The sequence below is a fragment of the Ornithorhynchus anatinus genome, chromosome 4 (genome assembly GCF_004115215.2).
Source record: "Ornithorhynchus anatinus isolate Pmale09 chromosome 4, mOrnAna1.pri.v4, whole genome shotgun sequence".
In the NCBI taxonomy this organism is placed as follows: domain Eukaryota; kingdom Metazoa; phylum Chordata; class Mammalia; order Monotremata; family Ornithorhynchidae; genus Ornithorhynchus; species Ornithorhynchus anatinus.
The window spans coordinates 34,445,870-34,473,754 of NC_041731.1; the positions used below are offsets into that span (position 1 = coordinate 34,445,870).

General features: G+C 48.4%; 1 long non-coding RNA gene across 1 annotated transcript; it reads left to right on the forward strand.

The window, feature by feature from the left end:
- The first annotated feature begins 1,105 nt into the window (after positions 1-1,105).
- LOC114811308 lies at positions 1,106-27,499 on the forward strand. The gene is made up of 2 exons (XR_003758986.2): positions 1,106-1,695; positions 26,827-27,499. It is a non-coding gene; the product is annotated as an uncharacterized LOC114811308 (long non-coding RNA).
- Positions 27,500-27,885: the final 386 nt, after the last annotated feature.

Sequence of the window (27,885 nt, forward strand, 5' to 3'; positions counted from 1 at the left end):
CCTCCAGCATTGCTTATTGTTGGACCTTACACAAATCATTTAACTTTTATGTGCCTCAGTTTCCTCAAATGGTAAGTGGAGATAAAATATCCGTTCTCCCTGCTCTCTCTGACCGTGAGCCCCATTTGCAAAACGACCTGTGCCCAATCTGATGGCACTGTATTTGCTTCAGTGCTCAGTACGGTGCTACGCACATAGTAAGTGCTTATCAAATAGTACGTGATTCTTATCATTATCTTGAATTCGCATCAGGAGGGGCTGCAGTCAGTAATCATAGCACCCTCTTCCCTCACTGCTCAAGGGATGGGATGATTTTCCCTAAAATAGTCCTAAACGGTATTCCCAGATCTGTGGATGAAAGATGAGTGAAGGAAAAGACACTATTAGCACTATTACTGCCACAGAATGAACAATATTAGCCTCAAGGATCCGAGAAAGCAGACGGCAGGGCCAACAGAAACAGTCGAACCCGTTCAATTAAAAAAACATAAACATGTGACTTGGAACAGAAGGAATTTCCATCTGGGGGTCAGGGGGTGACTTGACTCCTGTCTGGGGGTTTATGATATCACTAGAAAACCTTGATGGAATGATAGCCCTGTGTATTCCAGGCCCCCGGCTGTTTATCTGCACTTATGATTTATTTATATTACACACTCATGCCACCCCACCCAACACGGTCCCTGATCTCTTATGACTTCTCATGACATTCATCTTCACTGGTGAAGAGCCTGTCCAGGGCCGCTCCCGGCCCCTGCCGGATCTCCATTTATGAAGATGGATGTCATAGGCCCTTGAGTCATCTCCTCGGGTCCGAGAGAGGCTCTAGGGGACCGAGACCCCTCCCGGAGGGGCTGAGGGGAGCTCGAAGAACCAAAGGGCCTGGGACCAGTGCACCATTGCGGTCGTTCAATGGTCTGGAGAGCCACGAGAGTCATGCATTAGATTTGGAAAGTCAAGCCTAAAAGGGTCGGGTGCAGAGGGAGTTCTTGTGAAGGTCCATTCCCTGCTTTGTTTTTAATCGTGCCTTTTGAAAGACCTAAGAGAACTGAGAGGATCAGCTGTATCGAATTTGGGACTCAACTTTCTCCAGGCCTACCTCTCGTTCTGGCTTTCCACAGCCAGGTGTTGGGCAGGAAGTACTCACAGGACAGGCAGGAGGAAGGGGAGCGGGAGGAGAAGGAGAAATGGGAGAAGAAGGAGGAGGATTTTCCAGCTGGGAAAGTCATTCCCTTCAAAGAGGTCTTAGCATCTCCATCTTCCAGAAGCGATAGAGACCCTCAACTCTGTCCCACCTCCCTTTTCACCTCATCAAACTTCAGGGGAGGGGATCCGGTGGTCAAAGCAGCATAAGAAATTCGTTGTTTAGTTTCGTTCCCACACCCACTCTAGTGAAAGGAACTGAGCTCCCTCTCAGGTGGAAACTCTGTGGGATTCTGGAGCCGTGGCTCCCATGTGTTGATAATTATAGAATTCTGACACAGGAAGAGCTTTCAAGAAGTTAACTCGTCCAAGCCTCCGCCTCCCACCCCCTGGTTGTCTAAACTGTCCATTTTGAATGGAAATCTCCATGGATGGTTGTTTCTTCTTCTCCCATGGGTTTCCAGCATCTCTTCCTTCCATGGAATCCCATCTAGAAGTCATTTCTGGTGCTTGCATCCTCTGAGCTGTTCTGAGCCAATCGCCAGCCCAAAGGTAAGGCCTCTCACTTATATTTTCCCTCACCGGGCCCCACCCCTCAATCCAGGCTTCTGTCTTCAGGCACAAAATGAGAATCAGGAAGAAATCTTCCCTTTTCTTGTCCGGGACCTCTAATGGAATGTTTTTCAGGGTAATGAGAATATCATTTTCTTTGTAAAACCCCTTAACAAGGTGGCTTTGTCTAAACATTTAACAAGAATCGCTCTGGCTTCTCCTTGGGAGTTTCCCAAAGTCAGCCCTCAGAGGTTTGAAAGACAGCATTATATCTAACCCTGGGATACACTGTTGGGAAGAGGGAGGCCAAGCGGATGGGGGCAGGGAGAGCCAGGGAACAGCCTGGCCTTATTTAAAGGAGTTTTGCTTATGACAAAAGGCTGCCCTGAGGGAATAGACAGTCAGAGCCCACTGCCAACAAGAAGACAAGAGGTCTAACCCAAGAGCTCTGCTGGAACCCCATCTGGTCAGTGGTCAGTGACCCAGGTCTTTGTGTGGCTCCTCATCCGCCCCTAGCCCCATTAGGATACGGGGAGAGGAGACTGGTTTTGCAGGCAGGTAACATTATGACCTCAAATCGCTAAAGTCTTCACCTAATGGCTCTTCCACATTTAGATTCCTGCCCTCTTTGGTTCCAGTAACCATGACTTTTAGGACTCAGTGAATGTGTGTAGAGGAGGGGAAATACTCTCCCAGTTCATCAGTTGATCAATCGATAGCATTAATTGAGCACTTATTTTGTGCAGAGCTCCATACTAAGCACTTGGGAAAAGTACAGTGCACGCTCCCTGACCTCAAGGAGTTCATGAGCACTCAGTACAGTGTTCACTACACAGCACACTCTCCCAAGCACTTAGTGTGGTGTTCTGCACACAGCACTCAGTAAATATGATTGAGAGGGAGTTAGAGGAAAGAGGGCTTAATCAGGGAAGAAATATTTGCCAAAGATCCATGAGATAATGGAATGGTTTAAATTTACTGTTAGGACGGCAGACAGAAGATGAAGACTTTGCTATCTAACAGCACTGAAGAAATGAACTCTAACTTGCAAGTCTAGAACTCTAGTGGATTCCTTCCTTATAGATAAGATGGTGATCTGTGGAAGGAAAAAAAATAGGAAATATAGGAAAAGAAAGGAAATAAGAAAAGTAAACTGGATTTAAACTCAGCCATTAAAATAGGTCAAATGTGCATGCAATAGATGGCGATATCTAACTGAGGAAAAAGACAATTCGACTGAGCAAAGTTATGGATTAAAAAACAGATGAAATACTGCTCAGTTATTTCACACACAAAAAATCTGCTACCTCAGTGGGGAGTTAGATATCTTTATCATCAGCTTCAACAGCATTTATTGAGGGCAATCTTTTTGGTGAGCATTGCCTAGGCATTATGAAATATTCAAAAATCATTTGAGGCAAACCCTGTCATCAAGGAGTTTGCAATCTAATGGGGTTTGCAAGTACACATTCTGCCCCCTCCCAGCCTGACAGCGCTTATGTAAATACCTGTAATTTATTTATTTATTTATATTAATGACTATCTCCCCCTCTAGATTGTAAACTCATTGTGGGCAGAGAATGTCTGAAATTTTATTGTACTCTTCCAAGCGCTTAGTACAGTACTCTGCACACAGTAAGTGTTCAGTAAAGATGATTGAAGTGCTGCATATGCAGTAGATAAAAGATTGTGATGTCATTATTTAAGCCATTAGGTAGGGTTCTTTTCAAAGGTAACTAGATAGTAGTGGCTACTACCCTGAAATTAGACATATTTGTTTACATGAGGATCATGTGGGTATAGAGAAATATAAAAGTGAGAGATGGTATTTATTAACCACAAGTTTATAGGGATCTAGGAAAAAACTATGAACTATGAAACTTGTCAAAATTGTCATATGCACTAGTCACTGCAGGAAAATAACCAAGTGAGACAAGCAGAGTTAGAGAAGCAGCGTGGCTCAGTGGAAAGAGCCCGGGCTTGGGAGTCAGAGGTCATGGGTTCGAATCCCAGCTCTGCCACTTGTCAGCTGCGTGACTGTGGGCAAGTCACTTCACTTCTCTGTGCCTCAGTTACATCATCTGTAAAATGGGGATTAAGACTGTGAGCCCCACGTGGGGCAACCTGATTCCCCTGTGTCTACCCCAGCGCTTAGAACAGTGCTCTGCACATAGTAAGTGCTTAAATACCAACATTATTATTATGCCTGGAACTACTGAGAACTTGGTCAAAATTGGGAATTGACTTAGAAATACTTATGTTCAGTACTGATTGCTATTCCAACTTTCCAAAACTTACTCTTCAGGCATACCCCAGGTTGCAAACCTCCTGAGACATGACCAACCAAGGGATATAATAATTGTGGTAATTGTTAAGCGCTTATTATGTGCCAAGCACTGCCCCATGGCCCCCACATCAGGGAAGAAAGGAGAAGCTGAAGACTGTAGAGGAAGGCTAGCCTAGTTCCAGGAGCAGGGGCAGGCAACGGAATCCAGCTGAAGACACTCAGAAGGTATGCTTTCGCACCTGGAGTCACTAATGTTTGCCTGCTCAGCCAGGAGTTTTGCCAGGACTGGCTAGCGGCCAAGACCCATCCCTCTGGCGCTCAATACAAGGAGAAAATGGAGCTCCTTAAAACATTTTCAAAGTTGGGAAGAGGGGATGCCTGAAGTCATAGGAATATCATGTTTGCTGCTTCCTCAAACCCTTGGGGAGGTAGGCAAGTGCCCACTCGGTGCTAGGAGAGTGCAGGAAAATAACCAAATGAGACAATCCTTACCCTCAAGCAGCTTTTACTCATTTTAAAAGGGTCCTTCCTCCCTTACCCACAGCTCCTCCCCTCCGCACTCCCCTTCCTCACGACACACCTGCAGCCCCCCTCAGCACGGTCCTGGCAGCACTTTAGGATGAACTCTGCGGCCCTGGAGGTATTCCCATCTGTTGGCATCGTGATGCTTTTCTCTTGCCAGCTGTATAGAATCCAGCTGATAGAATTTCTGTGCACAGTCGCAGGGGAGTTGCCAGCTGGCAATGCCCAGCCTCTTTCAGGGACAATGTGATGTTCTCACGGCCAGGTTCATTCATTCATTCATTCAACTGTATTTATTAAGCGCTTACAGTGTGCAAAGCACTCTACTAAGCATTCCAGTTCCATGTCCCGAGATGGAAGGTCCTCTTTTCTGTCTATGATGAGAAAGTGGCCATCAGAGGTGGGTGGATGCAGAAGTGGAGAAGGAAGCAGGCTCCAGAAACAGACCCATTTTTCCTTGTGTAGCTGCTTTAAAGGAGGATCCTTTCACCTTCGAGCTAGATTCCTGATGGGATGCATAATGCCATTCCTCTCTAAATTAAGTTGGAAATCAGTCCTAGCTCTGGAATGAAGACTTCCCAGGGGCTTACCCTCCATACCAAGCAGCCTGCCCTCAGCATGAGAGTGTATAGTGAGTATCAATCTATCAGTGGTATTTATTTATTTTTGTGGTATTTGTTAAACACTTACTATGCGCCAGGCACTGTACTAAGTGCTGGACTAGATACAAACTAATCAGATTGGACACGGTCCATGTCCCACAAGAGGCTCACACTATGGCCAGTGGATAGAGCACGGGCCTGGGAGTCAGAAGGACCTGGATTTTAATCCCAACTCAGCCACTTGTCTATTAGGTGACCTTGAACAAGTCACTTTGCTTCTCTGTACCTTGGTTCCCTCATCTGTAAAATGGGGATTAAGACTGTGAGCCCCGTGTGGGACAAGGACAGTGTCCAATCTGATTAGCTTGTATCTACCCCAGCACTTAGAATAGTTCTTGACACACAGCTTAATACAGTGCTCCAGCACTTAGTACAGTGTTTGGCAGATAGTAAATCCTTAACAAATACTACATAGTAAGCACTTAATAAACACCTTAATTAATAATCCCTGTTTACTGATGAAGTAACTGAGGCACAGAGAAGTGAAGTGACTTTTCCAAGGTCACACACAGAAGTGGTGGAGCTGGGATTAGAACACTTGTCCTTACTGACTGCCAGGCCCGTGCTTGATCCACTAGGCCACACTGCTTCACTTTTGAACACTTACTGTGTGCAGAGTGCTGTACTAAGTGCTTGGGAAAGTACAATGGAGTTAGTCTACCCATTCACATCATCTCCAGTATTCACTTGCACCTATAGTGTGCGTGGTACTCTACTATTATTACTATTATTATGGTATGTGTTAAGCACTTACTACGTGCCAGGCACTGTACGAAGCACTGCGGGGGGCGGATATGAGCAAATCAGGTTGGACACAGTCCCTGTCCCACATAAGGCTCACAGTCTCAATCCCCATTTTACAGATGAGGTAACCGGGAGTGACTTGCCCAAGGTCACACAGCAGACACATGGCAGAGCTGGAATTAGAACCCATGACTTTCTGACTCCTAAACCCGGGCTCTATCGACTACACCATGTTGCGCCGGGAACATAAGCGAGCCTGTCGTTTAGACTGTGAGCCCTTTATCGGGCAGGGATAGTCTCTATCTGTTGATGAATTGTACACTCCAAGCTCTTAGTACAGTGCTCTGCACATACTGAGTGCTCAATAAATACTATTGAATGCATAAACATACTACAGAAATAGAAGGTGCTGTTCCTTGTTGCAAGGAACTTACAGATAGAAGTAGAATCAATCCTTACCATGAATTTGTCTCCACTAGGCTTGGGTGAGCCAGATAGTGACTTTTTGCAAGTTTGCAACAAAGAGTATTTCCTTTATTCTTCTCTGGTCCTATTATTTAGTCATTCTCCCAACTTCCCTAAAACAAGCAACCCACGGAGCCCTCTTTGGAATTGACTCTCTAACAGTCAGACCTTTTTCCTCATATCCAGACTCACCAGGGGCCACAGAGATGGTATTTTCCGGTGGCTCACGTGTGCCCAGGTCTTTGGGAAACTGGGAATGAGAAAGCCGCAGGGCCTTTCTCCTCGGCCTCTCTGAGGCTGCTATTTTCTGCCTGTTCCTCAATTAGGTTCCTTGCTGTCCGGACACTGCAGAAACCTGTCACCCTTCCAGACTCTGCCTCCTGCCACCTTCTTCAATGAAGTGTTAAAGCCCCTGTAAAAAGCCCATTAAGTGTTATTAAGTCACCGCAAAGAAACAGGCACTCGAGGAGAGGAAAACTCCAGTACAAGAGGAAAGCGCTGCTGATCATTCTGCCTAATTACAAAGAAGAGAGAAAGCAGGGAAAATGTTTTTAAATTATCTTTTATGTGCTCTGAAAAAGAATAATTAAGAGATGCCCAGGAAGTCGGCGCCTTGACAGGTTCCTGGGGTGTATTGGCAATGTGCTGGGAGCTGGGCACTCGATGAGATTGCTAAGTGAGTGGAAGGGTTTTCCCCCATTTCACAGATGGGCAGACCGAGACCACCGGGGGAGGAGTAGCCTTCCTTGCTCTGGGTCCAGGACCAGAGTCAGAGCCCCAAACTTGGGGCCCTAAAAGCCTCATCCCTCAGGGCTCGAGGGCTGGGATCTTTATGGCGAGCAAATTTCCGAGGAGCGTTTTTCAAGGGAGGCTATATCCGTCTTGCCCTAAGTCTCCCTAGGGAAAGGCTAATACTAAGTATCTACTGGAGGTCCTTGAGGAGTGGAGAAACATGGACTGAACGTTTTGTAGAAAAATGGTCCAGGCAGAAGAGTAAAGCGTGGACTGGAGTGGGGAGAGACAGGAGGCGGAGAGGTCAGTGAGGAGACAGTTGTAGTAGTCAAGGTGGGATAGTATAAGTGCTTGGATCGGCACAGTAGCAGTTTGGATGGAGGGGAAAGAGAGGATTTTAGTGATGTTATAAAGGTTGTTCTGCCAGGATTTGATGACAGATGGAATATGTGGGATAAATGAGAGAGACGAGTCAAGAATATTTCCTAGGTCACGAACTCGTGAGATAAGGAGGTTACTGTTATTGTCTACATTGATGGGAAAGAGAGGTAAAGGGCAGGACTTGATGGGAAGATAAGGAGTTCTGTTTTGGACATATTTAGTTTGAGGTGTATGCAGAACGTCTGGGAAGAGATGTCCCGAAGGCAGGAGGAATTGGGAGAGTGCAGAGGAGAAAGGTCAAGTCTGCAGATGTAGATTTGGGAATAGTCTGCCTAGAGATGGTGATTGAAGCCCTGGGAGTGAATGAGTTCGCCGAGGGAGTGGGTGTAGATGGAGATAGGAGGGCACTCAGATCTGAGCTTTGAGGGACTCCCATAGGGGATGGGAGGCAGAGGAAGAGCCTGAAAAAGAGATCGAGAAGGAGCCAGGGAGGGACAGTGGTGATAATGATTCAAGAAGGGGTTGTCCACAGTGTCGAATGCAGCTGAGAGGTTAATGAGGATTAAAATGGGTGGAGATAGGAATGGATTTGGCAAGAGAGAAAATCACCGGTGACCTTTGAGAGGACAGTTTCTGAGGAGTAAGGGGGCGGAAACCACATTGGAGGGGATCAAGGAGAGAATTGGAGGAGAGGAAGGGGAAGCAGTGGGTGTAGACAACTTGGTCAAAGAGTTGGGAGCTGAAGCAGCATGACCTCATGAAAAGAGCTTGGGCCTGGTTGTCAAATGGGTTCTAATCCCAGGTCGGCCACCTCTCTGCTGTGTGACCTTTAGCCAGTCACTTAATTTATCTGTGCCTTTTTCCCCTCATCTGTAAAATGGGTATTAAGACTGTGAGCCCTTTGTGAGACAGAAACTGTGTCCAATCCGATCAATTTGCAAAATATCCCAGCGCTTAAGTACAATGTCGGTACTAAATGGTAACAAGTACCAGTTAAAAAAAAAAGAGCTTCCTCCTACACCTTCAAGCTTCCATTCAACAGGGCCCTGAAAGCTTCCTCAGCCCCGAGGTAGCCTTCCCTTCTCACTTTTATTTTTTTAAAAGATATTTATTAAATGCTTACTATGTGTCAAGCATCGTTCTAAGTACGGGGGTAAATACAAGTTTATCAGGTTCCTGTCCCACATGGGGCTCACAGTCCAAATAGGCAGGAGTAGGATTTAACCCCCATTTTACAGTTGAGGAACCTGAAGCACAGAGAGGTGAAGTGACTTGCCCAAGGTCATACAGTAAGCAGAGTCAGGATCGGAATCCAGGTCTTGTGACTCCCAGACCAGTGCTCTTTCCACTAGGCCACTCTGTTTCTCTTTTGCTCTTCTTTCTCTCCCAGGGAAGGAATTCATAGGATGGATTCTGGTTGATTGATTTACTCACTGGTCACTCAACCCCTCAACTAGCAATGAAATCCAAAGCCCCCAAGCCATGGAGGAGAGAAATAGTCATCTGGAGGACTCCCCTTGTGGAGGACCCCCTTGGAGGGGTTCAAGGTTCTATAGCCTCACTCCCAGTCATTTTCCTTCCCAACTCCTCTTTACCCTCAATCAGCCCATGGTCCTGCCTACACTTGCCCCGGCCGAGAGATGTTTGGTTGCTAGATAGCTGGATGGTCACCGGCCTGCCGAGGCCGGTACTTAAGTGGCCAACTGCCAGCACTTTTAGACCGAATCTGGATGCCTTGTTGCATTATTGTCGTGTGTTTCACCGAGCACACAGCGTGACATAATGATGCCATGGAGAACATTTTGGGGAAATCCACCCCAACCTAAATAGCTTCTCTAACAGGTCCCCTTGATTAGGGTGGCGGATCCCCGGTTTACAACGAACTGTTCAGTTCTCAGTTTGTCCCCTGTCGAGTACCAGATGTAAAGGTGTCCGGGCCTGCCGATCCTGTAGTGGACAAGGGGCAGATGTGGGGAAGGGAACGTATCTGTTTACTGCTGTAGTCTCCCAAGCACTCAATACAGTGCCCTGCAGACATCAAGTGCTCAATAAATATGATTGAAAGAACGAATGAATAAATGAAAATCAAAGAAATGGTCCCCCTAGTTTGGGGTCAAGGCAGATCTGACCCAGGGCTGGGGAGTTCCGCCAGTCCCAGAAGACCCCCAACCTGAAAGACACCCACCCCTGGGCCCCAAAACCTAAGGAGAAGGTGAGTTCCCTGTTCCCCCTGGGGGTTTGGGCTGCTGCTCTATTGGGTTCAATCTGGATCAGCTCTCCCTGACACTACCCCTAGATATCTCCCGCCTCTGTCTCTGCCCCCTCTCTATCCCTGACTCTCTCTGTCTCTCCTGATTCTGTTTCCGTCTCTGCCTTTCCCTGTTTCTGCTCCAACTCCACCCATCCCCTGGGTTGATCAGATCCAGAGTTACTGTGATACGGTGAAAACATGTTTTCAAGGCAGCCGGGAGGTCACCGTGTCACGGCGGTGCCCCATCGATTTGTTTAGCCCTCCCTCTGCAAAAGCCCCCTGGCTTCAGCCCCCTGGAGTCATATCGAACTTCAGCAGGCTCTCCCTACACACCCCACGCCTGCAAAGAGGGCCTGGGGATGGGTTGGCTTTAGAACACAGTCATCGGGCGACTTACCAGCTGGGCTGCCGAACTCCTGACCTCGGGAGGAGATATAATGCATCTCCCTGGTTTAGCTTAATCAATACCTCCATAAAAATTAGCCCTTGCGGATGTGTTCTGGGGAGGGTGGACCGACCAGGGACCACACAAATCCCACCACACTCCCCCCACTGGTTTCAAACCAGTGCTTCAGGGTTTGTACTCCAGGCCCTAGCCATGGGAAATCTCCTCACACTGCCCTGGGGAGGGGCTTCCCCCTCTCTCTCCTTCTCTCTTCTTCCCTCATTCCTCCCTTTTCCCTTCCTTTCTGTCTCCCCTTCATCCCTTTCGCCTTCCCCCATCTCTCTCTCTCTCTCCTTTCCCTATCTCTCTTTCTTGCTGTCTCACTCCTCCATCTTTCTCTTCTCTTTCTCACTCTCCCTCCCCACTCCTTCCTCACCTCTCTCTCCTTCCCCCAGCTCTCTCTCCTTCCCCCAGCTCTCTCTCTCCTTCCCCTTCTCTTTCTCTCCTTCCCCCATCTGTCTTCTTCCCATCTTTCTCCCCTCTCTTCTTCTCCTTCTCTCTCCTTTTCTCTTTCCTCCCCATCTCTCTTTATTTCTCTCTCTCCTTTTCCATTTTTTCTTTTCCTTTCTCTCTCCCCTTCCCCATCCTTCTCATCTCTTTCTTTCTCTCTCCATCTCTCTCTTTCGCTCTCTCCTTCCCCATCTCTCTCTCTCTCCTTCCCAATCTCTTTATCTCTCTCCCCATCTTTCTTTCTCTCCTTCCCCATCTTTCTCTAGCTCCTTCCCAATCTTTCTCTCTTTCCCTATTTCTCTTTTTCCTCTCCTTTCCCATCTCTCTCTTTCTTACTCTTTCTTCTTCCCCGTCTCTCTCACCTTCCCCATTCCTCTTTATTTCTCTCCTCTTCCCCTTTTCTTTCTCTGTCTCCTCTTCCCTGATGATGATGCTGGTATTTGTTAAGCGCTTACTTCCCTGTCTCTGTTTTTCTCTCGCCTCCCTATATCTTTCCTCCTCTTTCCATCCCCATCTCTCTGTCTCACTCTTGCTCTCTTTCTCTCTTCTTCCCCCATCCCTCCCTCTCTCCTTTTCTTTCTAAACCCTAAGCAAAGATCTAGCCCTCAGGGAGAGTCTCCCTATTTTCTAATGACCTGACCTACTTATCAGTCAAAGAATCCATGTGTCTTCAGCCTCCATCAGAGAGGATTGGGCTACACATAACAAAGCGATATCATCTCCATGGTTTCATTGAAATCTAAGATTATGTGGGACATGGAGAGGCCACCTAGCCCACCCCGCTCTCTTGAAACAGATCTTCTTGCAAATCCTTCCTGCTCTTTAAGACATCTCCAGCGGAGGGATGCCATCATCTCCCTTGGGAGCGTGTCTCAGTGTCTCACACCTGAAGAGTCGGGAAGTTCTTCCAAGTGTCTATCTCCAGTCTCAGAGCTGGCAGTGAAGCGAGCTCAAGACCCCAAATCAGGGACTTGATAATGTCATTCTGTGTGACACTAACCCTTCTTCCCTGATTTTGAATCATTCTGATTTTGGGTCTTGTGCTAAAGTAGCTTTACCTTGTCTCCCTGGTCAGGAGGGGTGATCGCTGAGGGCCAAAGTCAGGTTGACTCTCTGGATTCAAATGCTCCTTGAAGTTTCCAAGAACCTTGTCAATCAGTGGTTTATTGAGAACATCCCTCTCCTTTCCCAGGAGCACTGGGCCTAGAAAAAGTAATGTTGTATTTTTTTTATGGTGTTTGGTAAGCGCTTACTATGTGACAGACACTGTACTGAGCAAGAGGGTAGATGCAAGATAATCAGGTCGGAAGCAATCCGGGTCCCACATGAGGCTCACAGTCTTAATTCCCATTTTACAGATGAGGAAACTGAGGCACAGAGAAGTTAAGTGCCCAAGGTCCTACAGCAGGCAAGTGGCAGAGCCAGGTTTAGAACCCAGGTCCTTCTGACTCCCAAGCCTGAGCTCTACTCAGTAGGCCACACTGCTCTATCTCCTGAATTTGCCCAGGTCATGGTCCAGGGCCAGAAGTTACTTTCTTGTGTTGCTTACCACCATCAGCAGCAGCGTCGAAAGGGGGTGTACCTATCAGTGCCTGGCACCATGATGAGCTCTGTCCATGGGCATGGTCCTTGCCCTTTGAGAGCTGGACATCTAAGGTGAACCACTTCATTTCTGCCCCTTGGAGCTGAACTAGTTCCAATATCTGGAAGGCGGCTGGTTTGTTCTGAGTCACAAGAAGTGTGAGCCGGTGAAGGGGGGAAAAACACCCCATTGTGTTAACCTTTGTTCAATGAAAGCAGCAATTCATCTGTTGAGGATGTTAAATAGAGAGGAAACTGTAATCCCTTCGTTCCAACCATTCGGGCTGTTTTAGTGAGCTCAAAGTGGGAAATCAATACCCCAGGACACTAAGTGCAGCTTTAGGCACATAAATTATGCTGGTCCAAATTGGGAAGGGCATAGCGAGGGGTGAGGAGTGGAAGGTGGGGAGAGTGAAGTGAGGGGAGAGAAAGTTGGGGGCAAGGAGGAAAGGGGCGGGTGAAGTGAGGGGAGAGGAGGTGGATGGGGGAAGAGATTAGGGGTGGAGAGAGTAAAGTGGGATGGGGAGGGTGAAGTGGAGGGAGTGAGGGAGTAAGGGTGAGGACAGTAAAGTGAGAAGTGGGAGGAATAATGTGGGAGGTAAGGAAATGGTGTGGAGAAGGGTGAAGTGGGGTGAGGAGATGGGAGAGTGAAGGGAGGAGTGAGGAGGTTGGGGTGGGGAAGGTGAAGTGAGGGTTGAAGAGGTGGGAGTGTCTTGGTGAAGGTGCTAAGGTCTGGGTATGACTTCCTCATCTCCGTTTGACTCTAGCTGATTAGGGCTGCCGGCATATAGATAGGGTGTGTGACTTCAGAACCAGCTCCTCTTGGTTCTTCCCCTTCCAGGCCCACCCCAGCAGTGAGAGAGAGTGAGGCAAGAAGTGTGATGAAGTTTTCCATCCACCCATGCTCCCCTCGTAGCCTTTCATTCAAAAGGTTTGATCCCTTCCTCAAAGGTATTTTCAGGGCAGCCAGGACTGGCGACAGTCCCCAAACTGCTCTTTGGAGGAGATTTCAGCCTGGGATGTAAGACCCTGTTCAGGCCTCTCCCGGGCCACAATTGGGCATGAGCCTGTTGGCGGGAGAGAAAGTTAGGAGGGTGGGATTTCAGCAGGAGAGCTGGGAACCCAGAGGTCTCTGTTTTAAGGGGGTTCATTCGATCGTATTTATTGAGTGCTTACTCTGTGCAGAGCACTGTAGTGAGTGCTTGGAGAGTACAATACAACAATAAACAGATACATTCCCAGCCCACAACGAGTTCACAGTCTAGAGGCAGGAATGTATCCGGGTTCGGATACATTTTAATACGTCTCTGCCCTGCCTCTCCCCAGCAGCACGGGAAAACTCAACCAACCCCTCTTTCCTGCCCTCTCCTCACCAAGGAAGGGGGGCAGTGGGGCTGGGGGGAGGAGAGCTAGGGCCTGCAAAGCACTTAGTACAGTGCTTTGCATACAGTAAGCACTCAATAAATATGAATGAATGAATGGAGCTGGCCAAGGGGAGACTGTTAATGTGCTTGGCTGGGGCCCGAGGTTGGGATGACAAAGACACAAATCCATCTCCTTTCCCCCTTCTTTCCTCACCTCCCTGGCTCTAATGCAGTCTGTCACCTCCACCACCCTGGGTTTTTAACCAAACTTCCAGCAAAGCAGCAGCAGTAGAGAGTGAGTAAGGCTTTCCTCAGTGTCTCTGTTTTCCCTTTTTTTTCTTTCCTCCAGATCCCTTTGCTGTTTATCGGTGACTTTTGTCCTTGGACAGTTTAGTGGTTAGAAAAGGTTTTATTCTCTCGCAGCTAGGTAGCCATTAAGGGAAAAGCAAGGCACATCATCATTTTCCCAGTACAATGGTTTGCTAATTCAGTTATTATATTTTATTTGAAGACTTTTTTTTTTAACCCTCCCCCTCCGGGCTCTGTTCACAACGGAATGGGTCCCATCTGTTTGCCACAGTTTGTTTCAATGCTCTACCATTACGATTCCACTTGGCTGTTTGGATGTTGTGTGTGTGCGTGTGTCCCTCTCCTTTTTTCATTTTCCTAAAAGCCCGGCAGAACTTGCTTAATAGAGTGATGTCAGATGTGTGCAAAACAGACCAATAAAACCTAATGCACTCTTTCCCTTTGTCTGTCAATCTCTCTAGTACCTAACATTTCCCACTCAAAAAGCCACTTAAAACACATCAGCAACAATCCCCCACAAAACAGCCACTTGTTGGCTAATTGTACCAAGTATCTGCTGGCTCAGGGACTCTGATTTTCTCATTTTGCACTTTATGTTCGCCTAGGTGTCCCCCAGCTGGGGACAGGAAGGGTAGATGCACTTTCCCCCACCCCAAATTGATGCCGCAGTTACAAAATTAGCTTTCCCCATGAACGTTGGCTCTGCAGAGTCTTATACTAAAAACATCAGTGACCTTACTGACTTGATTTTCCTCCTCCAGGCCTGGAGTCCCTTGACTCGCGGGGCTGGGAGAATTTCTCTAAGGACCAAGCTGTTCTGTATCATTGCAAGGTTTATATTGGGGCAGGATAGAACAGGAGAAAAGTCCCGGGAAATAACTGGCCCTTCTCCAAGTATCCGCCTGCTCAGAAGCTCGGTAGAAAGCCGGGTCCAACTGGGCTTTGTTCCGATTCATTTTACGGGTGCTCTGAGAGTGGACTTCTATGTACGGTTGGGAATGGAACATATAAGGTGTTCAACTGCCCCTTTGGTTTCTTGGCTTGTATTAATGATAGTCTTGCTATATTAATGATAGTCTTGCTATTTGATAAGCACTTACTATGTGCTAAACACTGGGATAAAGTTTGTGTGGATCGAATGCAGCCCCTGTCACGGGGCTCACAGACCAAGTAGGAGGGAGAAGGATTGAATCCTCATTTTATAGATGAGGAAACTGAGGCCCAGAGAAGTTAAGTGACTCGCCCAAGGTCACAGCAGGCAAGTGGCTAAATTGGGATTAGAAACCCTCTGCCTCCCAGGTCTGTGATTTTTCCACTAGGCCACACTGCTTCTCTTCTGAACTGATTTATAAGGAGCCAATAGGATTGCCCGAAAAAGAAACAAATGGATTTTGGAGCAAATTTAAACCAAAGTGGTCTTTGGAAGGCCAAATGACTCTACTTAGATTAGCATATTTTGGACACAAAATCAGGAGGGCTAATTCTCCGGAAAAGGCGCTGACGCTAGGAAAGGTCCAGGGAAAACGTGGAAGAGACAGACGGGCAGCTAGATGGATAGAGACCACAAAAACGATAACGGAAGAACCCTTTAGAAAGGTTGTGGATTATGGCAGAGGACGGGACGTTCTGGACAAAGTATATCCATAGAGTCGCTATGAATCGGAAATGACTCGACGGCACTTAATAAAGAATAGTGGTCTGAGTCCAAAGTTTTGATGACAGTGGTGACAGCTAGAGGTAGAGCCCCTGACAGAGCTGGAAGCTTTCATTTCGGTTTAGAGAAAGAAGTGATATCTTTGGGTTTAAGGTCTAATCTCAGATCTGGCTCCAAATCCTACTAGGCCCCGGTGGAAAGCTCTTAAATCCACTGTGTACTGGGGCAGTGGAGAAGACTAGGTCCTGGGGCTGGAAAGGTTAGAGTGATAACTGCCAAACAAACCCCCTGAGAGTCCCCGACTGGGGGGGCGATCAGTCGGTCGATGGTATTTATTGAGCGCTTATGTTGTGCAGAGCACTGTACGAAGCGCTGTGTACAATGTAACAGTAAACGGACACATTCCCTGCCCACAATGAGGTTGCGGTCTAGAGTGGGACAGCGCAGCCAGGAGGGGTTTCCTCTTTGTGTGGGGATAGGATGAACTGTACTCTCCCAAGTGCTTAATACGGTGCTCTATATATAGTAAGCACTCAGTAAATGCCATTAACTGATTGAGTGATCTATTGAAATGAGTGAAAGGGAAAAACTAGGCTTCAGCCTAAGTTGAGAAGGACAAATATATGGTCAGGGAAAATCTTCCTAAGTGTATAAGGAGGGAGGGGCAGGTGTTCTTGTATGAAATCTGATGAGATACAAGAAATGCACCTGAAATTGCAAACTCTGGGGACCAGAGCTTAAAAAAAGCCTCTAGTTAGTGTGCTAACAGTCACTCCCCACCAGGCCCTTCCACCTCCTCACTGCCTCCCACATCCTCTTCCGTCCCCTCTTTTCTTCCCCCCTCTCACCACCCCTACCCTTCCCCACTGCCCTACCCCTGTTGCCCCTGAGGAGAGCACATTACTGGGGGAGGGGAGGGGTGATGGCCAGGGTGTGAGTGAGCAGGGTTTCAGGGTGGGGGCAAATGGGCAGCCTGCTGGTTACTGGAAAATGCCAGACACGCAACCCAGAGACTTGGGATGAAGGAAAATGGGAGAGGTGGGGCTGGGAATGCTGACCAACAAAGGCATAGCAGAGGTTGGGGGTGAAAGCACTGCCCCTTTTCTCCCTTCTCCACCCCTGACCCCCTTTTCTCCCTTCTCCACCCCTGACCCCCAGCTTCCATTTGCCACCCTGTTACTGACCATCACTGAATGCTAAGCACTATACTAAGCTCTTGGAAGAGAACATTAGCAAGATGCATGTTCCGCACCCTCAGATTTACAATATAATGGGAGAGAAGGTGAAAAATTATTTCTAGAGAGTGAAAGCCTGAGGAAGAAGGGTAAGCAGGAAACCCGAAAATAAGTAGGAAATTGTATTACTTCCTACTAGGTTAGGTCCGGGTTGCACACTCTGGGATTTCTTCCTTATAATGGGGCCAAGTTCAGGCCAGCACAAGCTACTTGGAGCACTGGAAGCTCGTTGTGGGTAGGGAATGTGTGTTTATTGCTATATTGTCTTCTCCCAAGTGTTTAGTACAGTGTTCTGAAACACAGTAAGCGCTCAATAAGTACGATTGAATGAACGAAGCACTGTTTGAGGTAATTCCCTAACTTTCTTGGTGATTGTCTCAGTTCCAAGTGCTTTCTGTATGCACACTCATCGTCACTCTACCCGCACACATAATAATAATTCAATAGTATTTATTGAGCGCTTACTATGTGCAGAGCACTGTACTAAGCGCTTGGATTGTGGTATTTAAGCGCTTACTATGTGCCAGGCACTATTTTAAGCGCTGGGGTGAATAGAAGCAAATTGGATGGACACAGTCCCTGGCCCACGTTGGGCTCACCGTCTCAATCCCCATTTTACAGATGAGGTAATTGAGACACAGAGAAGCAAAGTGACTTGCTCAAGGCCACACAGCAGACAAGTGGCAGAACCAGAATTAGAATCCATGACTTTCTGGCTTCCAGGCCCGTATTCTATCCACTATGCCAATATACGCAAGCAGCTGACACCCAACTCTCCATCTTACACGTCACTCTCTTCACCCACTTCTAAGCTCTCCCTATAACCCTAGCTCACTCTCCCATCCCCGATCCCTAGCTCATGCTGACCGCCGCAATCCTAGAATTCCCTTGCCTCCAAATCCACCGGACCACAGCTCTCCCCATCTTTAAACCCCTTCTAAAAATCTCACCTACTCCAAGAAATCCCTAGTTAATTCACAAACCCCCTCAGCTTCTTCGGACCAACGGCCACCCTCGGCACGTACAAACTTGAATGCTATCCTCAGCGCTCGTTTGCAAAAGCAGTTTTTATTTATTCTTACATTTATCTGTTCAATTAATTTGTTTCATCTTGGTATTTTTACTTCTTCATACTTATCCTTGTGTTTCCTACTTATCCTTGTTCTTCCTCAGGCTTTCACTCTATAAATAATTTTTCGCTGTCTCTCCCATTAGACTGTAAGCTTGAGGGCGGGGAACATGCATCTTGCTAATGTTCTCTTCCAAGCGCTTAGTATAGTGCTTATCGTTCAGTGGTGGTCAATAAATGGCACTGATGATGAGGATCTCTCTCTCTCTCTCTCTCTCTCAAACACACACACAGAGTTATACTCCTTTTATTGAAAAACAAATTCAGCTTCCCTGGAATCAGGAAGGAACTGAGCAAATGGTTTGAGGACATGAGAAATTCAGACCATGGTTCAATAAAGAATTTCCTTCAGTCTCTCTGGAGCTACTGAAATTTGGGCGAGGGCCAGGAGCTCTCTGGAAAACAGCAGCCAGGTCTTCTCGGCCACCTCCCGGGCACCTGTGTGCCCCTGGTTCCGCCGGCACGGAGCCTGGAGGTGCCACCCACAGCCTGCTAAAACTGGATGAGAGATGCCTTTACCAGTCCATCTGCCGACCCATCTGGGCTGCGTTTTCCCAGTTCGCCTTGGAGCTCCGCGAGTGGGAAAGGGAGTCCCACATCTCAGCATCCTGCTTCTTTCCCGCTGGGCCAGCTCAAGGAGACTTTCACAGCCTCCCCTAGCCGGATGCACCTAAAGGAAGTCCAGGGAAACCAGGCAGAGCTCCGCGGAGAAATAATAATCATATCTGTTCCGCGCTTACTAGGTGTCAAACACAGTTCTAGGCGCTGGGGTAGATAGAAGCTGATCGGGTTGGATACAGTCCCTGGCTCACATGGAGGTCACGGTCTTAAAACCCATTTGACAAATGAGGCAACTGAGGCACAGAGAAGTGAAGTGACTTGTCCAAGGTCATACAGCAGACAAGTCGTGGAGGTGGGACTGGAACTCAGGTCCTTCTGTCTCCCACCCTGTGCCATGCTCCTTCACCTGACCAATCTTCCTCCACACTCCCTCCCTCCCTCCTCATCTGCTTCCCACCAGCCCAGCTGGGCTCCCCTGGTGACCCCTGACCCTCTGCCCTCTCCCAGATGCGGCACCTGCTGGGCTACTCCCTGGGCCCGACAAGATTTGAAGCAGTGAGGTCAAGTGGATGGAGCACGGGCCTGGGAGTCAGAAGGACCTGGGTTCTAGTCCCACCTCCATCACTTGTCTGCTGTGTGACCTTGGGCAAGTCTCTTCACTTCTCTGTGCCTCAGTTCCCTTATCTGTAAAATGGGGATTAAGACTGTGGAGCCCCATGAGGGGCAGGGACCGTGCCCAACCTGACTATCTTGTATCTAGCCGTGTGCGTAGAACAGCACGTGGTAAGCACTTAACAAATACCATTAAAAAAAGATTTGGGATGAGGGGAGGGGGCGAGGAGATGCTCTGACCTGAGCCCATCACCAGGGACCACGCCAACCGTTGCAGGCCCGGCAGCTCCTAGCTTGCCTTGCCTTTGCACGGCTTAATGGAAAGACCACAGCCCTGGGAGGCGGAGGACGCGGGTTCTAATCCCGGCTCCACCTGTCCGCTGTGTGACCTTGGGCAAGCCACTTCTCTGTGCCTCAGGTACCTCGTCTGTAAAGTGGGGGGTGAAGGCTGTGAGCCCCACGTGGGACAACCAGATTACCTTCTATCTATCCCAGGGCTCAGAACGGTGCTTGGCACATAGTAGGTGCACATAGTAGGCGCTTAATAGATACCATCCTCATTTCCTTCCCCCTATTAAGTGGGTAGAAGCTCCTGGGGACCCCCGGCGATTTCCTAGAGCCCTCCCTCCACCGAGGCGACCACGAGAGGGCAGCCCACACGAGAGCCTTCAGCCTGGCGACGGAGCCGGGGCCTGCTGGTTTCGGGGCTGCCTCCTTGGAGCAAGTCGCCTTATTTTGGCACATCGGTCCAATCCCCTGGACGGGGGAGCGAACCCCACACTCCAGCTCCAGCTTGCAGCCAGATTCAGAGGGCCAGGAAAGGGAACACGCGCTTAGTACAGCGCTTCGCGCACGGTAAGCCCTCCATCAATACGAATGAAGGACTGAACGGTGCTTACCCGGCCCTGGAGGTGACTGGACTGGAATAAAGATGAGAAATTCAGAAAGCAGGACTACGTGGCGGGGAAAAGAGGGGATGCGGGCGGAAATGGTGCCCAGCTGTGCATAGATCTGTGTGAGAAGGTGTTTTTCGTGTAGGCCTGCTCCTGCACCCGCACGATTAGACTGTGAGCCCGTCATTGGGCAGGGACTGTCTCTATCTGTTGCCGAATTGTACATTCCAAGTGCTTAGTACAGTGGTCTGCACATAGTAAGCGCTCAGTAAATACTATTGAATGAATGAATGTTTGGGTTACGTGGGCGCCTAAATGTGTGTGCCACAGGAAGCAGCATGGACTGCAGTGAAAAGAGCTCAGGCCCGGGAGTCGGAGGACCTGGGTTCTAATCCTGACTTGACCTTGGGGGAGTCACTTAAGTTCTCGGTGCCTCAGTTTCCCCGACTGTAAAACAGAGATTTAATACCTCTTCTCCCTCCCACTTAGGCTGTGAGCCTCATGAGGGACTGGGAACTGTGTCTGACCTCATTATCTCTCAACCACCGCAGCCCACAGTACAGTGCTTGGCACAGAGTAGACACTTAAATAATAATTTTGGTATTTGTTAAGCGCTTACTATGTGCCAAGCACTGTTCTAAGCGCTGGTGGGGGGATACAAGGTGATCGGGTTGCCCCCCGTGGGACTCACAGTTTTAATCCCCATTTTACAGCTGAAGTCGCTGAGGCACAGAGAAGTGAAGCGTCTTGCCCAAGGTCACCCAGCTGGCAAGCGGCGGAGCTGGGATTAGAACCCATGACCTCTGACTCCCCAGCCCGGGCTCTTTCCACTGCGTCACGCTGAATACTACAATTATGATTTACGATTAGGTTTAGGTTGAGTGCATCTACGTGCATGTTCTCAGGATAACAACTTCCAGTTCTGTTTGCAATCACGAGGCTCTCCTATCGGAGAGCTGCTGACATCCAAAATGGGAACCTCCAGGAAAAGCTCTGACGACGTCTGCCTCGGCTCCTCGCTCCCGATGAATTCAGCAGGAAAGGCTGGTCCTGAGATGAGAGGAGGGGAGTTGTTGGGCATTTCCAGAAAGGGAGACCAGAAAGAACTGTTAATGGAGGAAGCTTAGCCGAAGGGACAGACTTAGGAGTAGTGTGTGGGAAGAGCTTGGGAAGGAGCCCTGATTTCTAGGAAAAGCAGCATGACCTAGTGGGTAGAGCACAGGGCTTGGGGGAGGCAGAAAGACCTGGGTTCTAATCTCGGCTCTGCACTCGTCTGCTGTGTGAAGTCGCTTCACTTCTCTGGGCCTCAGCTCATCTGGAAAACGGAGAGTAAGACTGCGAGCCCCGTGTGGGACAGGGACTGTGTCAACCTGATTACCTTCAATCTACCCTACCACGGCACATAGTAAGTGCTTAAGAAGTATCATAGAAAAAAAAAGCCCGCTCTGGATTCCGGGATTTGTGAGTCAGAAATGTACCACTCGCCCACTCTGGATCTCAGTTTCCCCAGCTGAGAGAGATGTGATTTTTGCGAAGGATTTGGAAGTGTCCCCAAGATGAATCCCTCGAGAAGGTCGAGGCTGGTTCCAGATTGAAGGACTTCAGTTCCTTCAGATGGAGTCTTGGGGAACTTATTGACCATGGGAGAGTGTCATGAAGAAAGGGGAGGAGTGAGATCAGGTGGCCAGTTTGGTAAGGACCGATTTTTCACCTCTCTCCTGTTGGTTCTGAAAATCTGCCAGACGCCTGCTGGCCCCGTCCTTTGAGACGAGGCCCCATCTGGCCAACCCTGGCTCTCGGGGTGAAGTGGCCAGACGAGGGCAGCTCTCTGGCCCTCTCCCCCACCTGCCCTTTCTCCGGACCCAGATATGGCCAAGAGCATCCCTGGGGAGAGAAATGGTTTACTGCATCTCCCCCCACCCCTCTCTTCCAATTCCTAACCTAACACCTAAACTCTTTAGAGCTCCCTTCCTTCCCGGGAGACCGGACCTGTCCAGTTTGGGGAAGAAGAGGTTAAGTGCATCCAGCCCCAGCAGAAATCAAAGGATTACAGGTTTGGTGCTGGAGTGTCCCATCTGTCTCACGCACGCACACACACACATATACACACACACACGCACCCTGCTATCTCTGAGCTCAACTGTCAAAGAAGACCCCACTACATTAGAACTCCATTAGGAGAGACTAGACACAGCAAATGGCAGCTGTCAGGACTTTTTCATCTATGCTATAATTCCTCCTTCTCTCTTCTCAACAGCACTTAAATAGCAGCTCTACCTTCTGGGCCAATTTTGCCTTTTCTTCCTCCTCTTCTTTGTCTTCCTCTTCCTCCCCCCCCCCCCAATCCCTCCACTTCTTCTCCTCCTCTTGTTCCTCCTCATCATGCTCTTCCCCCTTACACTTCTCTTCCTCTTCCTCCTCCTCCTTCTGCTCCTCCTCCAATCCCTCCACTTCTTTCTACTTCTCCACCCCTTGTTCCTCCTCCTCATTCTGCTCCTGCCCCTTACACTTCTCTTCCTCATCTTCCTCCTCCTTCTGCTCTTCCTCCTATCCCTCCACTTCTTTCTACTTCTCCACCCCTTGTTCCTCCTCCTCATTCTGCTCCTGCCCCTTACACTTCTCTTCCTCATCTTCCTCCTCCTCTTTCTGCTCTTCCTCCTATCCCTCCACTTCTTTCTACTTCTCCTCCTTTTGTTCTTCCTCCTCCTCCTCATTCTGCTCTTTCCCCTTATACTTCTTTTCTTCCTCCTTCTCCTTCTGCTCCTCCTCCTATCCCCCAACTTCTTTCTATGTCTCCGCTTATTCCTCCTCCTCATATTCTTCCCCCTTACACTTCTCTTCCTCTTCCTCCTCCTCCTCCTTCTGCTTCTTCTCCTATCCCTCCACTTTTCTACTTGTTCCTCCTTCCTTGTTCCTCCTCCTCATTATGATCTTCCCCCTGTCACTTCTCTTCCTCCTCTTCCTCCTCCTATTTCTCCATTTCTTTCTAGTTCTCTTCCTCTTGTTCCTCCTCCTCCTCATTATGCTCTTCCCCCTTTCACTTCTCTACCTCCTCTTGCTCCTCCTTCTTGTCGTTGTCTTCCTCCTCACCTTCTATTCCTTTCTTTAAAAGTACAGCACTCTTTCTTCCCCTTCCTGCACTTCGTTCCTCCTCCCTCTCCATTTCCCCCACCATCCACTTGGTCTCCCAAATAAATCCCTCTTTCTCTAACCCAGCTTTGGTGCCAAGGGAAGCAGATTGCCTAATGGATAGTGCATGGCAGAAGGAACTGGGTTCTAATCCCAGCTTCCCACTTGTCTGCTGTGAGACCTTGAGCAAATCACTTATCAGTGCCTCTGTTACCTCATCTGTAAAATGGGGATTAATGCTATGAGCCCCAAATGGGACATGGACTGTGTCCAACCTGATTAACTTATATCTACCCCAGAGCTTAGTTCAGAGCCTGGCACATATTAAGTGTTCAACAAATGCTTAAAAAAAGGTCAGCCCTTGGTCAAGGAGGAAAAGTTGCCCACTGCCTGGTACATACTTCACTCTGCTGCACGGATCATTTTTCAACAAAAACTCCTCAAGAACCTCCAGTGGCTGCCCATCCGCAGCCACATCAAACAGAAACTCCTTATCATTAGCTTTAAAGCACAATCAGCTCGCCCCATCTTGCCTCACCTCACTAATCTACAAAATCCCAGGCTGCACAATCTGCTTCTCTAATGCCAGCTTGTTCACTGTGCCCCAAGCTCATCTATCTCGCCACTGACCAATTTCTCACATCCCTTCCCTGGCCCAGAACTCCCTCCCCCTCCACATACACTACCAACTGCAAAATGGGGATTAAGACCGGAGCCCCATGTGGGACAGGGACTGTGACCAACCTGATTAGCTTGTATTTACCCCAGCGCTTAGTACAGTGTCTGGCACATAGTAAGTGATTAACAAATTAAAAAAAAAGCTCCCTAATCAATTAATCAATGGTATTCACTGAGTGCTTACTGTGTAAAGATCACTCTAGACTGTAAACTCATTACGGACAGAGAACACGTCTGCTAATTCTGTTGTACTGTATATAGTGCTCTTCACATAGTAAGAGCTCAATAAATACCACTGATTGTGTTAAGCACTTGGGAGAGTACAATAGAGTTCCCCGCCCTCCCACCCCAACCCCCCCCCCGGCTCTTCCCCCTTCCCCTCCCCTTAGCACTGTGCTCATTTGTATATATTATTTATTACCCTATTTATTTTGTTAATAAGGTGTGTATCTCCTTGATTCTATTTATCTTGATCATGTTGTCTTGTTTTTGTTTTGTTCTGTTTTGCTTTGCTGTCTCCCCCGTTTAGACTGTGAGCCCGTCTTTGGGCAGGGATTGTCTCTTTCTGTTGCCGAATAGTACATTCCAAGTGCTTAGTAATGATAATAACGTTGGTATTTGTTAAGCGCTTACTATGTGCCGAGCACTGTTCTAAACGCTGGGGTAGACACAAGGGAATCAGGTTGTCCCACGAGAGGCTCACAGTCTTAATCCCCATTTTACAGATGAGGTACCTGAGGCACCGAGAAGTTAAGTGACTTGCCCAAAGTCACACAGCTGACAAATGGCCGAGCCGGGATTTGAACCCATGACCTCTGACTCCAAAGCCCGTGCTCTTTCCACTGAGCCACGCTGCTTCTCTACAGTGCTCTGCACATAGTAAGCGCTCAAATACTATTGAACAAATGAATGAGTTAGACACAATCTCCGCCCTCATTCATTCAATTTATTGAGCACTTACTGTGTGCAAAGCACTGTACTAAGCGCTTGGAATGTACAGTTCGGCGACAGAGACAATCCCTGCCCAACAACGGGCTCGCAGTCTAAAAGGGGGAGACAGACAGCAAAATACATTGTCTACGTACTTGAATACATTGTTTATAATCAATAATTTAAAGCAAGTAGTTTTTCCGCCACCCCGTATCACTCCCTCTTCGGTGAACACTGTCATTTCCTGGCAGCAGACGTGGTCCTCATCCGTTGACAGAAGGCAGTATGGGGGAACCTGGACCCTCAAGATGTTTAGTGGGTGAGACAGATAATAAAATGAGTTACAGATAGGGGAAGCACAGAGTGGAAGGATATGTACAGAAGAGCTCTGAGGGTGGAGTCGGGGAGAATAAGTAGGGGGTACAGTCCCAGTTTCCTGGGAAATAGAGAGGGAGGGGGATTAGGGTGGGGAGATGACAACAGGTTAGTCAGAGAAAGTTTTCTGGAGCAGATGGGATTTTATGGGCTTCCTGCTCTCCTGGCACCTTTGCCTCATTCTCAACCCCAGCATTTCCCCAGTGTGGATTGAGCTCCCATGCGGGACGTCAAAGATCCAAGTTTGAGCTGGGGTTGGGATTTGTCAGGCTAACACCTGAGGCCAGAATCTGGGGAATCAAGAGTCACTGCTTGGCTCTAGGGACAGAAGTAGAAGTGGGCAGTTTCTTGGGACAGTGGCAAGCGAGGGCAAAGGTCGAGAGCAGAGACTTGGAGATGGACACTGACATCGAGGAGGTTTTTTGCTCTGGGACAGGAAGGAGGGGAAACTAAAGAGAAAATAAGGAACGTTGGCCTAAAAACTTTGGGTCCTAATGAGATCTAGTCAGTTAACCGTATTTACTGGGTGCTTAGAGTTTGCAGAACAATGTACTAAGTCCTTTGGAGAGGACAAAATAATACAGCAGACAATTCCCTGTCCACAATGAGCTTAAAAATAATAATAATAATGATGGTATTTAAGTGCCTACTATGTGCCCAGCGCTGTTCTAAGCACCGGGAGGGGGGGGATACAAGGTAATCAGGATGTTCATTCAATAGTATTTTTCAATAGTATTTATTGAGCGCTGTACTATGTGCAGAGCACTGTACTAAGCGCTTGGAATGAGCAAGTCGGCAACAGATAGAGACAGTCCCTGCCGTTTGACGGGCTTACAGTCTAATCACAGGCTTAGGATGTCCCACGTGGGGCTCACGGTCTTCATCCCCATTTTACAGATGAGGTAACTGAGGCCCAGAGAAGTAAGGTGACTTGCCCAAAGTCACACAGCTGGCAAGTGGCAGAGGCGGGATTAGAACACGCGACCTCTGAATCCCAAGCCCGGGCTCTTTCCACCGAGTCACGCTGCTTCTCTTGCTTCTTCTCTTCTCCTGCTTAATAATGGTCTTTACTGAGCCCCTCCCGGATGCAATCACCTGTATTAAGTGCTTGGGAAAGTGCAACATTTTCTGCCCACAAGGAGTCTATGCTCTAGTAGGTGCTCTGAGACTAAATCACATTTTTCAACAATTATCACAGTTATTTAGCTCTTACTGTGTACCAAGTGCTACGCTAAGCACTGGGTTAACCATAAAATAATCCGATCCGATAATCCGAGCAGGTATCTTACTTCCAATTTACAGATGACTACAGATTCATCTTCTAGACTCTAAGCTTACTTTGGGCAGGGAACATATCTACCGATTCTGTTACACTGTACTCTCCCGAGTGATCAGTACAGCGGTCCGCACACAGTAGGAGCTCAATAAAATGATTGAATGGAGGGGCTCGGAGAGGTTAAGTGACTTGCCCGGAGTCACCCGGCAGGTCAGTGGCAGATTTGGAAGTGGTTCCTGGATCATCTGACCCCCAGCCCAGGCCTCTTTTCACTAGGCCACGCTGGCTTAGTCTGGCTCACTGGGTCGAAGACTCAGTTGCCCAGAGCTGGAGCTCTGCCTCGTTTCCTGACAGTGGGAACTCAGCTTCTGGAGAGGGAAAACCAGATGCAAAGCTCTCCTCAAGCTGAATGCATTAAGGCCCCGTGGCAAATAAATAACGAATTTCTCTCCAATTTGATCCGAAGGAGACGGAGAGGCGTGATACCGCAGGATGTCTCCGTTGGACCCGGCTCCCCGGTGCGCTAATTCTGAAGATGACAAACAGGAACCAAATAAAAATGTTGAAAAATGGGCACTTTGAAGCCACCCTGTGCAGAGTAGCTATTGCGGGGTTTGGAAATAACAAGGGAGCCAGGAAAAGGGAAAGGAGGTGTTTTCTCACTGAGAAGTGGTGCCCAGAAAAGGCCACTACTGTAGGAATGGGGGAGAAAGAAGAGGAGAGACAGAGGATGGTCGGGGGGAAGAGCACAGAAAAAGAGATGGAGGAAGGAGGAAGATGAAGAGCGAAGGTACCAAGAGGAAAAAGATGGAGCTAAAGGTCGGAGGGCGAAAGAAAGGAGGAAACGAAGGTCACAGGGAGGCTGTGGAGAGTGACGGGAAGACAAGAGGACGTTGTCAAAGCCGACAAAAAAAGGCCAATTTGGTGTGTCAGCGTGGGGAGCGGGGAACGGACTGAGCTGAGCTCTCGCTCGCAGAGCTCCATGCCCCCTCCCCGCCCGTCCGAGCCCCCCCTTCCATCTTCCCAACCCCCCCCACCCAAAAGAGAACGAAGGAAAACAAAATATCTACAGTTGTCGAGACAAGGGGAGAAAAATAGAGGCAAACATCCGTAATTTTCTCTGTGGGGCTTTGCGGTAATTGAGCCATTTGGATAAAAATAAAGGCAGCGGGCCCCTTAGGTAAGAGGAGCTTTTGCAATCTAAGAAGCTTGAATTATGCGTCTTGTGTCACTTTAAATCCCCCATTCTCCCCCTTCCCCATGCTATGCCAAACCACTTTCCCTTTTCTTATTATTTTTTTTAAGTACCCTGTCAAATGTCGTCCGCAGAGCAGAGAATTTCAGCTGTCACAACTAATTTCAATTTTTTCCATGGGTTTTTTTTTCCCCCCGTTGGTGTAAGGGGTGGGGGTGGAGGGGGCAGAGAGGAGCCTATATGTGCTTGTGTCTCCTTTTTTATTTCCAAAGAAAGATTTACATCATAAATTTGTTTCTGGAAGTGTTTAAGGGCTGTAATTTCCTCCTT